Genomic DNA, 17,717 nt, shown 5'->3' with positions numbered 1-17,717 from the left:
AGGATTCCTGTGAAAAAAGTTTTATCTGCTTATACAGTGTTGACTGCCTTCAGAAGCATAAAAGATAATTAGAACAAGAGGATGAATAAATGGACATAGCAGCTTAATCTTCCAGATGCGAAAAAAAGCTAACATGTTCTTACACCTAATAATATATGACATTTTGCTGTGGTGAGGAACTCAATAAATGAGTTCCAGAAAAAAAAAAAAAAACCACAAAAAAAAACCCCAAACAAACAAACAAAACAAAAAAACAACAAAAAAAAAAAACCACCAAAACCAACCAACACTTAATTCTTACCTCATATGTTCTTTGAGACCAAATTTAATAAGCTACAAATAAGTCAATGGAAACCAGGTTTTATAAGATCCAGTGCTTATGGATGTTTAATTTGGTGAATGAAGATCATCAGTGCACCTTAACACCAACATTCTTCAGACAGTCTATACTATTCTCCAGAAATCTGATAATATTTATTGAGCATGAATTAGAGACACTATGCCTGAACTAATGAGCGGAAGAACATCTGCTTTCTTCTCTTCAAATGCGTACTCCTATTACCTTCCAATCCATATTTTCCAACTAAGAAATATATCACGTTTCCTTATATTACAGTTTTGTTCCTCAAGGAGGAAACATAGAATAAAGGTCTCAGAAGTAGGTCATGGCAATTTTTGAACAGGAAATATGCCAGGGACTTGAGTGATTATAGTGCTGGAGTGCACTGAGTGTGTTACATAGAACACTGTGGTGGCCCACTTTCTGTGTATAAAATACTTTTCTGAAAAGAAGATAGTTGAAATCGGAGATTTCTCAGGCTCTTCTGTTTTTTGACCAAAACTTGAAGTAACTCAGACATATAAAACTTTTATGTTTTGTGTTGGTCTTTCCAGTCTTATTGCAGGACAATATTTAGAAAATCATGGAAGAAAGCTTGAAACGTTGTAGCTAACACTGCTGAAGTGCCTGGTATCCCTTCAACTCTGGATAAGTCAAATGTTTTAAAGTTTGTCTTTTTTAGTTTGTCTTAACCTCTGTATGTATGAAAATATGTATATTCTTAGCTGTAAGTACAAGTGTGGTATCTCCTTTCCCTCAGGAGGAACTACACTTAAGCAGTAAATAACCAATTTATCTAAAGATGCTTATTTATCATTCATGAACAGAGCTGGAAAAAATTCTACCCAGGAGGATGACAATTATGTTCTAATATGTATCTTTAGGTAGCTGAGGTATGTGTAGGTACTTAAGGCAACCTAAGCTTTCCTCGTAAAATTCTATATTTTGATAAATTCAGGATAGATCAAATCTGCCCAGTTGTGCTTTACCCTTAGAATATTTTTGTACAAATGCTTAAGGCTAAGGATTGATTTTGTCTATTTACTTTTCATTCTGGTTTTATTATGACACTGACATTCTTTCTTGTCTAGACATAGTTCTCAAAGGCTAAGGCTGGCATGGTCCTGAGAATTTATTACTTTTTTTTACAATTACTATTTTTATTTTCCATGTTACTTTTCAAAATCTGGAAGTCTCAAAAAAAACACCCCCCCCAAAAAAAAACACAACCCCATGCACTGTACCTCTAAAATCAGAATGAATTATTGTCTTTAAAATGTTTCTTATAATGCTAAACCACCTTAACCCCTAGCTGAAATAAAATTAATGATTCTATGGGGAAGTGACACTGAACAAGATTTAATTAAGTAAGTGCATTCAGGAATTAATTCATGTCCAGTTAAATTTCTGGTAGCTTATGAGTGACTATTTACTTAATTAATGGAAAATATTCCATCCTACACTTGTCTGACAGATTTCTTACTTGCACTGAATGTACATCCTTGCCTTTTGCAGTAACATACCAATGTAGTCTTTGACAGCCTTTTTTTTTTTTTTTTTTTTTTTCTCCAGTTTGGGAAAGCCTACAGATTTTGGAGGAAATCACAACACACTGAAGCAGTTTCATTTCTGTCCCTTCACTTGACCTCTTACTTTCTTTACCTCTTCAAGGTACATTATCTGTATCAACATATCACAGACTAAATGCTAGCAATGTAACTTTCAAAAGTATATTAAGTAACATAATTAACATTTCTCATAGAGCTCATTCCTTCTATCTGGGAGTGGGGGGTAGGGGTGGAATTGCAGTGGAGTGTAATACAAATTCACTATTTACTAGGTATTTATCATAAAACTACTGCTAGGTAGTTTTATAGGATCATGGAGTAACATAGTCCCTTTGCTGTTGGTTTGGCTTTTTAGGGTTTTGTTTTTGTTTGTGGTCTTTTTTTTTGTTTTGTTTTGTTTTTTCTTTTGGATGTGGTTTTGTTTTGTTTTGTTTTGTTTTGTTTTTTTTTTTAGAATGTTAACACTGTTTGCATGTTTAAACTAAAGAAGACAAAAAGGAATAGTTTCCCATAGTCTTGGTGGAAAAACAGATGCTGTTTTTTCCAGAGGCTTGGACAAAAGTGTAGACCTGTCCAAAAAGATACCTGCCTATTGTAATCACTGACAAATACCTACAAACTTAAATGGTTTTAGGCCCAAAAAATGGGAAACTACATCACAGATTCACAGAATGTTTGAGGTTGGAAGGGACATCCAGAGGTCATCTGCTCAAGGAGGACAACCTAAAGCCTGTTTCCCAGGATCATGTCTACACAGCTTTTGAATATCTCCAAGGGTGGAGAATCCATAGTATCTCTGGGAAACCTATTTCAGTGCTCCATCACTGCTGCAATCATAAAGTGTTTCCTTATGTTCAGAGGGAACCTCCTGTGTTTCAGTTTGTGCCCATTGCTTCTGCTCCTGTCACTGGGCACCACTGAATATAGTCTGTCTCTGTCCTTTTTGCACCTTCCCTTCAAGCAGTTATATAATTGATGAGATCCCCCCAGAGCCTTCTTTTCTCCAGTCTAAACAGTCCCAGCTCTCTCAGCCTTTCCTCACAGGAGAGATGCTGCAGTCCCTTCATCACCTTTGTGGCCCGTTGTTGAACTATCATGTCCACTATGTCGGTGTCTCTGTTGTACCAAGGAGCCCACAACTGGACCTAGGATTCCAGGTGTGGCCTTGTCAGTGATGAGTAGAGAGGAAGGATCACCTCCCTTGACCTACTGGCAGTGCTTTGCCTAATGGAGGCCAGGATATCATTAGTATTCTTTGCAACAAGAGCACATTGTTGTCTAATGTTTAATTTGGTGTCTACCATGTACTTCAGGATGTACCTACAAGGGTACATCTCCCTTGCTCCAATCTTTCCCCTGGTCTCTGGGATTAGGGATTCTTATCAACGGAGAAAAGTCCAACAGAAAAATTAACAGTTCCTGGAATATCAGTCCTAAAGACAGATTTTCTTATAAAGCTGGAGCTCAAATTAAATGTAAAATTAGACATGCACAGATCTAAGACAAAACTCATAATCCAAAAATCTGTCCATCAGTATCTGGGCTAATATCAGAATCCAGAAATTAATCGCAAGGAAAATAATCATAATGATCTTACTTTATTCCCTTCAATATGTCGAGAGAATTATAAAGGTTGTAAGGATATTCTTTTCTTTTTTTTCTTTTTTTTAAAAAAACAATAATGTAGCTGTAGGGGTGGGAATTACCTTTTCATGGTCAATCACCTGTCGAACGAGTATGTCTAAAGTTACTTGCTCCCAAAACAGGGTGATCGTTTCCACATTCCAATGAGGAATACTTTCCACCTATGCTAAGTTCTGAAACATATTTAGTCCTGATTGGGAGAATAATTAAAGCAGCTTAAAACCACATCAGAGACGCTGTTAACAATTAACAATTTTGACAGACATGTACTCAGATATGGGACCAGGTCATCCTCAGTTTATTACCATAGGTCAAGCTTTAGTCCATGCAACATAATTTCCAAGTAATTTTAAAATACTTCCACAGCTTTTTTCCTGACAATTAAAATGTCAAAAATTTGAAAAATTATACAAAAATGGTCATAAAAATGTTGATCGCTAGACATATAATATATGATAATATTGTGTGTCAGATAAGGTTCAAACTTTTCAAGTAACAGCTATGTGTTTGCTTGCCTGCAACCAACCTTTGTACTGTTAGTGACAGGAAAACCAAAGATACAATTGTTCCACACAATAACACAGTGATTAAGCTTCTGAGAAAAAGTCTACATCTTTAGCATATGAACAAGGTTTTCAGTGATAATAAAATAAAAATCCTTTCAAGCACTGAATAATAAAAACTTGCTGCTGACAAATGACTTCCCAGAAACAAGTATCTTTCACAGTTTTCCTTCACAGGAAAACTAAAAGGAAAATTACTTATGATATATAAAAGTGATTATTATTCTAGACCTTGCATCATATATTTCAAATCAGTTCTCTAACCATAGAAAATTAATCTTTTTTATAATCAAAAGAGGGTAAGTCAGTTTTCCTCATTTTACTTTTTAATGTTTTATTTTCCGCTGCAATAATAACACTTGTCAAAATAATCTACATTAGCCAATTTATTTTTATACATATCTACAGAATTATTCTTAAAATTACAGAAAGATAGAAACAGAAAGCTTAAAGGACAGTCTTAATGCATTCCTTAGTTCTATATAATGCCATTGACCAAGACTTAGTATGTCACAGAAAGCACAGTTCAGAAAATAATAGTGAGGTGACATTTTGAAGTGAGAATATTTTTATCCCCTTGCGCAGAAGACAAAACTATAAATGAAAACTATTCTCATCACTACATACATGGCCAATGACAAACCTTATTATTATGGTTAGGGTGGTTGCAATGACTACTGAGGTAAATGAGAATAGATAGGTCATAAATACCAGTATAAACTGTTGTCATCCAAAGAACTTCAGATGTTGCAGTTCCCACTACTCTCTTAGCCTATGCAGTTAAAAGTTAACTAACCCATTTTGGAATCTGTAAATTTAGTGAAGGGACAACTAGTTCTTGTTCCTACACACTAAGCATGTCAGTAGTGTGAACACTAACCACATAGATGAAAAACAACAATGACAATATCAACTAAATGTGCTTTTCATAAAACAGCTTTACAGATGAAATATCATTTTGTCTCTCATGTTAGACTGTCACCACTTTGGGATAGAAAGGATGAAAACAATTTATTCAGATAAAAACACCTGATTGAGCAAAGAAGAATCGTAGAATGATAGAATTGTTTAGGTTGGAAGGAACCTTTAAAGATTTTCTAGTCCAACCCCCTGCCATAGGCAGGGACATCTTTCACTAGATCAGGTTGCTTAAAGCCTTGTCCTACCTGATCTTGAACATGTCCAATGATGGGGAAACCCACAACATCTTAGGGCAACCTTTTACAGACTCGCACCCTCATTGTAAAAAATGTCTTCTTTATAACCAATCTAAATGTTGCCTCTTTTAGTTTAAAACTTATGTCTCTTGTCCTGTGACTCTGGGCCCTGGTAAAAAGTCTTCCTCTGTCTTTCTTATAATGCTCTTTTAAGTACTGAAAGGCAACAATATGGTGTCCCTGAAGAATATGACATTTCTGCCCCATGGTTCAAGCACTAATGATGGAAAGGTAGGAAACCTAAATCTTTCACTCCTTTTCTAGGGAAAGTTTTGTGGTTAATACTTCAAATTATTAATTAAAATTTAAAAAATAGTTTTAGAAAAAGTTTAATTTAGATCAGTTAGTAGTAATATGGGGCCAGGTCAAGGAATACAATACTTTCCCTTTATAATCTGAGCACAGTTTATCAACAAAACCAACAGATTTCTGGGATGGAGATTTATCTTCAGATCATGGTCATGAAAATTTAGATGTCTGTCCTGGTTTCGACCAGGATGGAGTTAATTTTCGTTGCAGTATTTCATACTATATGATGTGCTGCCCAGGTGGGCAGTCTCTCTCTGGGTCTCTCTCTCGTGCAGGCCATCTGCTCGTTGGTCCGTGTTGTTGCTGTGGGGGGCGGTCCCACACAGTAAGCCACTGTTGCATTTTACTTGTTTTCTTTTGAGCTCACTATTGTTACTGTTGTTCTCTTTTTATATTTAGTAAATTCTTTCTTTTTATTCAACCCACAAGTTCTCTTCTTTTGTCCCTCTCCTGTCTGACCAGAGGGGGGAGGGGGAGGTGAAGGGCTGGCCACAGGCCATCTGGCTGTACCTGAGTTCAGACCTCCACAGTTTTCATACCTCTAATGATTACTTGGCTAAAGGACTCCATTCAGTTGTTCCATTGTAAATGTTTTTGGCATTTAGGATGGTCTACTGCATCCGTCCCTACCTGGTTTCCAGCTGACATTTCAGGAGGCACAATTTCTCTGGTGTGAGGTTTTCCATTCCCATGTGGATGCTCCAGAGACCTAGGGAGTTTCAAAGGGCACTAATCACCTATATTTAGGCAATTAGATCATAGAATCATAGAATACCTCAAGTTGGAAGGTACCTGTAAAGATCAAGTCTAACTCCCTCCTCCTCACAGGACTACCTAAAAATAAACCATATGACTAAGACCATCATCTAGATTCTCCTTGAACTCTAACAGGCTTGGTGCTGTGATCATTTCCCTTGGGAGCCTGTTCTAGTGACCAAACAGAGATCATGATCCTGACCTCCAATGACTAATGGAAGCTCAGATAACTATTCATATATAGGCCATATATAGGGACCTATGGAACACTTCTGGCCCTTCTAAAATGAAAACAGGAGACCAGGTGACATACCTTAGGATCTACCAAGTGGCATCTATCTCTAGGCAACTGTATTCTAGTCCTTTAATTAGACATGGATGTCTCAACTTTGCATCTGAACATATGTGTGCTAAATTATATATATATTTTTTTTCTTTACTAACCTTTTCATTCTTTCTCCCTAGTGACAATCTTTCTGTAAGGAAGGTAGAGTGACTTAAAGGTTTTGAATCTGGGGGGTTTTTTTGGTTGTTGTTGTTGGTGGTGGTCTTCAGGGGATATTGTTTTCTTTTTTCTGCGTATGAGATGTCCTCTAATTTTCCCTTGGAAATATGCTTCTCTTCAATTGATGGAGACCTATATATGCTTCTTTTGAGCATGGTCATTTCAAACACTGAATTGATTTACAATAAGAAATCACTGCTGTCTTCTCCAGAAATCAGATTTTAGAAACAGTCTTGCTTAACTCTTTCAGTTCATAACTGTAAGTGTATTTTGTATGCAAGTGATTAGATACTCTCTCCTTGTAGATTTGAATCAAACCCCTGAGCTCTAGACAAAGATGAGAGTACAGACACACCATTGTACTTAGGTCTTCCCTTTGGATAGCTCTAGATTATTTCCACAATTAACATGCAAAGTTTTTTGGCTTTTGGTTTTTGGTTTTTTTTATGTTGTATCTCTGAGGTATTCAATATTCCTGTATATTGTACAGAGAACATCAAGACACCACCTTTAGATAGCAGGTTCTATCTGGGACTGGATAACTAAATACCAAGTGTAATATGTAACTGGGAGATGACTGATCTTTTCTTTGTGTCTGAGTGTCCTGACAGGTTTAGCCCACTGGCACCAAGGAGTTAAGCAGATTTAACTGGTTGGAGTACATCATTAGTATCAGGAAATGCTCAAAAAGCAAGTGGCTTTAAGAGCCTGGTAGGTAGCATGTGGAAGGCCTCATTATGTTGAAGTAAGAAGATCTCTCATGCTGCAAATTTTACCTGTCAGGGAGCAGGAATATGCTTCAGTGATTTATATTTCTGATTATTTGGATGCTCTTATGAGAAGCCCTCCAGTTCAGAATTCTCAGATATATACTTGTGTCTCTTGGATCAAAATAATTTGTTGTACGAGAAATTAAGGAATGCAGACCAAACTTAGAACATAACAGTAAATCTAATATTGCACCTTACAGTCTCATCAGACTTAATGGTTACACTTAGAGCTAGCTAAACAGAGCTCTTTGTTTTTCTGCTTTCACTGCATGGAAATTGCTTTCTGGTTTGCTTAACAGTCTGATCCTTCTAGATCTGCTTTTGAAAGTCTTGTGGTAGTCTCTCCAGTCTCAAATAGCTATTCAGAGTAATAAGCCTAATTTACCCTTACTGTCATGTGTTTGAAATCAACAGTGTTAAACCAAGGTTGAACTTGGCATTAAAAAACAGTGAAGGGAGAAAGTTAGTGTTGTAATTTGCTTTTGCTGTTTCATCAAAATTAATTATAGTAAAAAAGGCAATCGCCAAAGAATTAATTTGCAGCATAATGAAGGTAATGTACTTCTGTATCAGGTTCTAAAAAGATGATGTAGGTAAGAGGTACCAAAGTAGAATTGAGAAAATTAGCCACTACTTCTTGTTATTTAGGTGCAGTCTATAGTTGAAGATGTTTTAGGTTTGTCTCTGCTCCAATAACACAGCAGAACAGCATCTGTCTTGGAACTGTCTCCCTTCAAGATGGACTGGAGTACAGATGGAACTAAGATAGCAAACAAATTGAAAATTATGTTAAATATGTATATGTGAATTCTGAATGTATGTAATCACAGCATGATTTTTTCATTAATTATTATTTATTTTGATTAAGTCCAGCCTGTACTGATTTTGGCTGTGATAGAGTTAAACTTATTCATAGTAGTTCATATGGCCTTGTGTTTTGGATTTGTGACCAAAACTGTGTTGATAACACACCAATGGTTTAGTTACTGCTGAGCAGTGCTTACACCAGGTCTAGGACTTTTCTGTTTCTCACACCAACCCACCAGTGAGTAGGCTGAAGGTGCATAGGAAGCTGGGAGGTGCATAGGAAGCTGGGTGGGGACATATCTGGGACAGTTGGTCCCAACGGACCAAAGGGATATCCCATACCATATGGCATTGTGCTCAGCAATAAAAGCTACAGTGAAGGGGGAAGGGAATGAGTGTTCAGAGTTATGGCTTTTGTCTTCTCAAGTAACTGTCATGTGTGATGGAGCCCTGCTTTCCTAGAAAAGGCTAAAGACCTGTCTGCCAATGGGAAACAGTGAATGAATTCCTTATTTTGCTTTACATGCACACACAGGAGGTTTCTTTAGCTATTACACTGTTTTTATTTCAACCTACAAGTTTTTGCATTTTTGTACTTCTGATTGTCTTCCTCATCCCACTGGTGGGGAGTGAGTGAGCAGTGGTGTAGTGCTTAGTCGCCTACCAGGGTTGAACCACAATAAAGACATAACAGTTTCATTATTAACTACAAGGGTCTCATGCTGATTGCTCTTTTATACATACATAACTTACATACATCCTATAAAATCTTCCAAATATTAATTGAAATACACAATTATTTTAGCCTCTGAAACTCTTTAAATCAATTCAAATTTTGGCTACTTTAGAGAAGACAGAGACCTTGTTTTTAAGATGCACAGTACGTTGTTTCATCATATTTACTCTGATATATATCTGTTACTCATCAATGATTACTTTATAAAACAAATATTATTTATATTACAGTTTAGTGTCTCCCCAGGTTATATAAGATAGTTTGACTTCTTAATAGTGAAGCTTAGGTTAAGCCCATTATTAGAGTAAGTACATTTCTTATTTGATTCTCTGTGTAAACATCAAACACCAATTTTGACTTCTGGGCCTCGGGCTTGATTGATGTGTACAAGAATATTGATGATTCATACACTGCGTTCTAAAACATATCTGCTACAGCTGAAAATTACTAAAGCTCAGTAATTATTTTGAAACTAACTCACTAAAGATTTGCCCCTGATTGAATCCTTCTATCTCACATAAAGCTTGAACTGCCATTTCTTGAAACTTTTGAAACAAATAAACTTCTAAACTTTCTACTCATACACTGAAAGTATGACCCATACTACCACTGTAAAGTACTAACGTTAGTTCATTTTGCATCTGTCTCACTGTGATGTAACCAACTAACGTAGTCTACTTGAACTGCACTGTGCAGGAGTCTCTCTCTGTTCACAACACACAAGACTATGACTTGTAACTCAGACAAAGATGTCTCTAAGCCATCTAAAGTGAAGATAACCCACTGCTTAGTTTGTTCTCAGGGCAGTGACAAACCTATGGCAAAACCATTGCAGATCTTGTTAATCACTTACAGCTAAGTGATAAATGCCATTGATTTCCAGAAAGGAACTGGTATTGCCCAGCCCTTTTTCTTTTCTTGCTTTTTTTTTTTTTTCTTCCTTCTATTCTTCAGTGTAGTAATGTAAACAGAATTCAATCAGCAATGATCCTGAAATTTGTAGTGGGTAAGAAAATATAAGACAGAAAGTTAATGAGCGAGCTTTTGTTTGCTGGTCTTTGCAATCAGTAAAATTATGTTTCTCATTGTGTAATGCATATCCATATTTTGACTAGGTATATCAATTCTAATTTTCAGATATGCGCTAAGCGAAAGCTACAGGGACAGATTTTTATGGTTTTGGGGTTCTTTTAGTGTTTCAAGACTTATTTGGTGCCAAATAAATGTGAAGTGCCACATAAATGCCAGCAAAGCTGAATAAATGTTGTCCCAGTGTAAAGGTATGAGCAGGAAACCAAAAAAGTCCCAGTAGAAGGAGGTTGTGATAATGAAAGACAAAGAGTCTTATCCAAAGCCTTACTGTAGATAATAAGGACTTTGACAATGTATATGCAAACTGATTTAAATCAGATTATCTGCAAGATCAAGTGAGAATTACGTAATAAAACATGCCATTGAAAACACTTTCCAAACATGTATGTAGTGGATAATGGGAGGATAGTATGTAAAGGCATTAAAGAATACTTGTCAGTGGAGAATTTAAAGAGCATGTCAAACATAAGGAATAGTTTAAGCATAGAATATATACCTTTGGAGAAGTCAATGACTCGATGACCTTTTAAGAACACTTCATGTCTTATTTTACATGGTGCTATGATTCTACAGCAGGTAAGATTCTGTACTAAATGTTCATTTAAACAAATAAAAAGATTTTATGTTGAATCAGGAAGGAGAAATTTGAAAGGTCAGAATTTGTAATGAAATAAAGAGTTAAAAAGAAGTTGGAATGTATTTTGTGTTGAATAAAATCTTTCACACAGATCATTGTTATCAATATTCCTTAACCATTATAATGATGAAAACAAGATCAAAGGCTTAGTAATCATCAAAATTGAATATGCAAATTAAAATGTCATTTGAGATGACTGTTCTTATGAAGAATTTTGTTTAATCAAATGAAAATATTTATTTAAATTTGTTTCGCTAAATGCTGTAAACCAGTCTTCATAATTAATACAGACAAGATAATCGAGACATCATACAAGATCAAGAACCTAGAAAAGACTGACCACTGGATAATGCTTGGGAGATGAAACAATTTCTTTTAGTAAACTATTTTTTAATTTAAGGATTTATATAGAAAAAAAACAAAAACAAAAAACCCACAACAAAACAAAACAAAACAGAAAAGAACAGTGTTTTTTCATCCACCTTGTCATGGAACCTATAAATGAGTGAGTGAAACCTTGCAGTCAGTAAATGACTACATAATAGGTCAGCATTCTGTTCTGTCCTACCAACTCCTTTCTGCAATATCATTCCAAGAACATCATTGTTCCCAATATATGAAATTTCTGCATCTGTATGATAGGAGTAGAGATGACACAAAAAGTTTGAAAGCAGAAGCCATCCCAAAGCTTGTATCTTAAAAGAAGAAATATCATTGTTTCAGTTACAATTGAAAGTATATGCTTTTACTGATTGAAATATACATTTTACTTTGATTAATCTTTTTAAGAATAATGATCAAAGGAGCAGGGTACAATGTTGCATAATAGTTCTGATATAAAAGGAAAGACTATTGAGGCTCTTTACAAATGGATTGTAACTAAAATAATTTTATCATTTCAAAACAGTCAACAAGTATTTAACAGATCAGGTGAAAACACTGGTTCTTTACAAATGTATATAACACATTACATTGCTATTCAATATTATGTCATACTATGTGTTGTTTATGTCTGTAACATCTATGTACAGAAAGATAAAGTGAATGAAATAGAGAAAAAAGCACTACTTTTAATTTTAAGTAAGAACACAGGTTGAACAAGCCCTACAAAGAACTGGTGATCATAAATATACTTAATTTCAGTGTGACATTAGCATATACTTTTCTACCATTCTATGACAATAATTTTAATATTAGGGGGGGGGGGGAAGAAAAAAAGCTTTGAGGAGAAAGAAATTGATGAGGAATCAATTTCATACATGGAAATTTTATAAATATGAGACCTGAAGCAATCAGATTCAGGAAAAAAAAAAAAAAAAAAAAAAAAGTTTTACAGCTTTCACATATATCTGTTAAGATCTAGAGGAATATTTCCTAATTTAAAGAATGGATATTAAGTCTAATTTGTGGGGTGAAAGAAGGAGAAAAACTTACATTAATTCTCAACAAAAGGTTTATTTGCATTAATAAGTTGGTTTCTCAGGTAAGATTCTCTGCATCTTGTAATATGAAACTATTCATATGGATATTGTCAAATCACACACCTTTCCAAGGATATTATCTGCCTTCAGGTGTTTGCTATCTCATTTCTTTAATGTCAAGACAATTCCAAATATTCTTTTGCTATTTAAAACAAAACAAAACAAAACAAACCATAGAAAATGCTGAAGTAATTGAGAAGCTGTCTTAAAAAGGTAAAGGTAGACATAGTCATACAGTATGTTACTCAGGTAATCCTAATGCAATTAAATTTTTTTTAGGTGTGTAAAGAATTTGAATTTTATCAACTAAATTACACAACTCCATCTTCACTGAAACACACACCAACTAGAAGCAAAATATCAGGAGTAGCTTAAGTTCCTTTTATATAAGGTTGAGCAGTGAAATACACTTCATTTTAATTTTCTTTCTCCTATGCAAATAGAATGTCTTCTAGAATTACATCCTGTCTTGGATATCTATGGACTGGTATATCAAGTATAAAAGTACTCATATTCTTGGAGCCATGGGATTTTTAATCTGACCTTTCCTGTTAAAGTGTCAATTCACCTCTATGGGGCTTACAAATTACAACACCTCTCACAAGTGAAGTTTCTTAACCAGAGTCAGATGTGTCAGTTCATAGATATTGCATAGCATTACCTGAAATTTAATTTTATTTAGTTTGTTTTTCAAAGAAAAGCATAGCTTCATTTACTTCCCTTCGCACAAAAGTATTCCCCAATTTTACTTGTAAATTTGTCCAAGTGCCTTCTTATTGCATCCCTTTATCTTAGAACATTTGAAGACAACTTACCAGACTTTGTTTCCTAAGTATGTTTCAAACAGACCTGATTTTTTTTTCTTTTAGTTCTTATCAAGAAAAACGTTTCCCAGAACACATTCTTTGTTCAGAAAATTTAAATTTGATATTCAGGTTCACAGGAATGATGAGGAATGCCATAACAAGTACTGGAAAGCTGTGAACTAAAAAAAAAAAAAAAAAAAAGTGCAGTAACAATAAGGGTTGTTGAAGTATGTCTGTGAGATTCAAAGACCTCCTCAACTTCTGAGTATGATCCAAAGGCCTCTGAAAGTCAGCTAATGTCCATTTATGTTGTCTAAACAGATTTCAAAACATGCCCTCCAAGAGCATCTGAAGATCTTAGACTTCTGCAGGGCTAACGTTGACCTGTTCAAAAGACTGATTAACAAAATCCCTTGGGAGGCATGGGAGTCCAGGAAGGCTGGACGTACTTCAAGAGACAAGTCTTAATGTCACAGGAGCAGGCTGTTCCCGTGTGCTGAAAAACAAGCAGGCAGGGAAGGAGATCGGCCTGGCTAAACAGGGACCTTTGGCTGGATCTCAAGAACAAAAGAAGAATCTATTGCCTTTGGAAGAGGGGACAGGTCTCTCATGAAGACTATAAAGATGTAGTGAACCTATACTGGGAGAATATTAGGAGAGCCAAAGCACAGCTAGAGCTCAACTTGGCTGCAGCTGTTAAGGATAACAAAAAATGTTTCTATAAATTCGTTAACAGCAAAAGGAGGATTAGAGAAAATCTCCCTTCTTTACTGGATACAGAGGGAAATATGGTAACAAAGGATGAGGAAAAGGCTGAGGTTCTCAACGCCTACTTTGCCTCAGTCTTAAGCAGTGGAAAGGGTTGTTCCCTGGACACCCAGCCTCATGAGCTGGGAGATGGGGAGGGGAAGCAGATTGAGGTCAGAACAATTGAAGAGGAGGTGGTCAGAGACCTGCTGCACCACTTGGATGCACACAAGTGTGTGGGACCAGATGGGTTACACACAAGGGTGATGAAAGATTTGGCAGGTGTGCTCGCCAAGCTGCTGTTCATGAGTTACCTGAAATCATGGCTAACTGGGGAGGTCCCATTGGACTGGAGGGTGGCAAATATGACACCAGGAAACTATAGATCTGCCAGTCTGACCTTCGTGCCAGGGAAGGTAATGGAGCAGTTAATCTCGGGTGCCATTAAAAGTCATAAAATGGACAACCAGGAGATCAGGCCTAGTCAGCATGGGTTTATGAAAGGCAGGTCCTGCCTGACAAACCTGATCTCCTTCTATGACAGGGTGACCTCGTTATTGCATGAGGGAAAGGCTGTGGATATTTACCTTGACCTTAGTAAGGGATTTGACACCATTTCTTACAGTATTCTCCTGGTGAAACTGACTGCTTGAGGCTTGGATGGGCACACGCTTTGCTGGGTGAAAAACTGGTTGGATGGCCGGGCCCAAAGAGTTGTGCTGAACAGAGTTAAATCCGGTTGGTGGTTGGTCACGAGTGGTGTCCCCCAGGGCTCGGTGTTGGGGCCACTCCTGCTTAACATCTTTATTGATGATCTAGACGAGGGGATCGAGTGCACCCTCAGTCAGTTTGCAGATGACACCACGTTGGGGGGGAGTGTTGATGTGCTCGAGGGTAGGGAGGCTCTGCAGAGAGACCTGGACAGGCTGGAGCCATGGGCTGAGCCCAACTGGAGGAGTTTCCATAAGGCCAAATGCCGGGGGCTGCCCTCGGGCCACAACAACCCCCAGAAGCGCTACAGGCTTGGGGAGGAGTGGCTGGAGAGCTGCCAGTCAGAGAGGGACCTGGGGGTGCTGATTGACAGCCGGCTGAACAGGAGCCAGCAGTGTGCCAGGGGGCTAAGAAGGCCAATGGCATCCTGGCTTGTGTCAGCAATAGCGTGGCCAGCAGGGACAGGGAAGGGATCTGACCCCTGTCCTCGGCACTGGTGAGGCCGCACCTCGATTCCTGTGTTCAGTTTTGGGCCTCTCACTACAAAAAGGCCATTGAATGACTCGAGTGTGTCCAGAGAAGGGCAACGAAGCTGGTGCAGGGTCTGGAGCACAGGTCGTATGAGGAGAGGCTGAGGGAACTGGGGGTGTTTAGTCTGGAGAAGAGGAGGCTGAGGGGAGACCTCATCGCCCTCTACAGCTACCTGAAAGGAGGTTGCAGAGAGCTGGGGATGAGTCTCTTTAACCAAGTAACAAGTGATAGAACAAGAGGGAATTGCCTTACGTTACACCATGTAAGGTTTAGACTAGATATTAGGAAGCATTTCTTTACAGAAGGGGTTGTTAGTTGTTGGAATGGGCTGCCCAGGGAGGTGGTGAAGTCCCCATCCCTGGAGGTGTTTAAGAGTTGGGTTGACATAGCGCTGAGGGATATGGTGTAGTTGGGAACTGTCAGTGTTAGGTTAATGGTTGGACTGGATGACCTTCAAGGTCTTTTCCAACCTGGACGATTCTGTGATGTTGGTAAGTGTCATAGGACTAAAGTTATCAGAAGATGCTAATGGGTTTTTTTTTGTTATATATTGCATGCTACATTATGTTAACAGTGAGATTCATTCATGACTGAGGCTGTCACAAATCATGCCTAATGGTTCAGTCACTGTCAGCATTCTCTACAGAAACAATTTTGTAATTCAAAGGTAACTAGATAGACAGAGTTAAGCTGTACTATGAATAAGTCCAGGTTCAAAAAATTATTGATCTTATCACATTGCTTCCTGGAACAAGGTGACTGTAAGTCATCATTACTTGGATCAATACCATAAATAAATAGCTCAGCATTTAAAGTTCTTCATGTGAAAAGGTACTTTTTGATAGTTGCTGTAAGTATTAAATGTCTTTTAGGTATCTAATTGTATTATTAGCATTACATATCATACTTCCTTTGTAGTAATCTCATGCATGGTATCAAAATCAGATACTAAGTACATTAGTGCAGGTTTTTCATGTGTAGATACTTTTTAAGTGGTATAGGAAAATAGAATCTCTGCATTTCTTTAATGGCAGCTTGCCCTTTTAAAGGTTTCAAATAACTGTACATTGATAAAAATAGAACTGAAATATTTCAGGTTAGAGTTCATTAGTGTTTATAAAATTATTTATAATAATAATATTTTTCCAGCTCTTTTATGTTGGTTTCATCTGTCACTCTTTGTGTCAGTGTTTGATTATCTATCACACTGACTCCTACTCTTTGGGCCATGAGATTAATGCTGAAAACTTCTATGTGCTTTAAGACAAACTGAATCCTTCTGCCCCATCTCCACAGTTACATACCTCAAGACCTTGTATTCTGTGCAATTCTGTGTGAACTGTATTAGAAAGTTTATGCTCCCCCGCTTGTATATTGTACTGTGTCTGGCTGAGCTGGAATTGGTTTTCCCCTATAGCAGCCCTCACGGTGCTGTGTTTTATGCTGGGAGCTGGCAGGGTGTTGGTAGCACCCTGGTGTTGTGGTTACTGCTGAGCAGTGCTTACACAGCACCAAGGCTCTTTCTGACATTTCCCCCCTCAGTGGGACGGGGTGGGCGAGATCTTGGGAGGGGACACAGCCAGGACAGCTGACCCGAACTGACCAAGGGATATTCCAGACCATATGACGTCTGCTCAGGATAAAGCTGGGAGAAAGGAGGAAGGGGGTGGGGTCACCCTTGGTCCTCCGAGGCAACCACTCCGCGTATTGGAGCCCTGATCCTGAGAAGGCCCCACATCACCTCTTCAGGGGAAGGAGAGAATAAACCTGTTTTGGTTTTTTTTTTTGCTTCCATGCACAGACCTTTGCTTTGCTTTGCTTACATTAAAACTGCGCTTTTTTTTTTTTTTTTTTTTTTTTTAAACCCAGAAGGGTTGGTTGGTTTTTTTCCTGTTGTATTTTCTTTCCCCTTTTTGCCTTTTGGAGGAAAAGGGAGAAGTGGGGGAAGTGATAGAGTGACTTGGTGGGTACCTGGCATTTAGCCAAGGTCAATCCACCACATATATATATATATAATGTATACGATGTCCAGACCAATGCGCTGACTATCCTTCAGCCTATGACCAGGTTTCCAAGCAAACTACCTAGACTGGAAATTCCAGTTAATCTCTATGCAGCAGGATGGGCAGTTATTCCAGTATAAAACAAGCTAGAATGCCACACTGTACAGATGTACCTCTATCAACCTTTTGAAATACACAAACACAATAACTGCATGTTTTACTGGTACTTTCCCTCCTGCAACCCTTAAACAGTATGCTTAATGAGGCATGATTGTAAACAGAATCTGATTTGAAACAGACAATGTGAAATATTCCCCAAATAGGAACTCAGCCTTAATGTGTTATCATTTCGATATCCTTCCTTAAAAGCGTGCCTTTATAAACCTATAAATAGTCACACTGTCTCCTCTTCTGAAGCATTCTTCCACGTGGAGCCTGTCTTGCATTTCAGCCAGAACTTCTTCCTTTCCTATCCAGGCCCCTGATACTTGTGT

This window comes from Athene noctua, chromosome 1, assembly GCF_965140245.1.
Source record: "Athene noctua chromosome 1, bAthNoc1.hap1.1, whole genome shotgun sequence".
Taxonomy (NCBI): domain Eukaryota; kingdom Metazoa; phylum Chordata; class Aves; order Strigiformes; family Strigidae; genus Athene; species Athene noctua.
Note: the sequence above shows the minus strand (reverse complement) of the source record.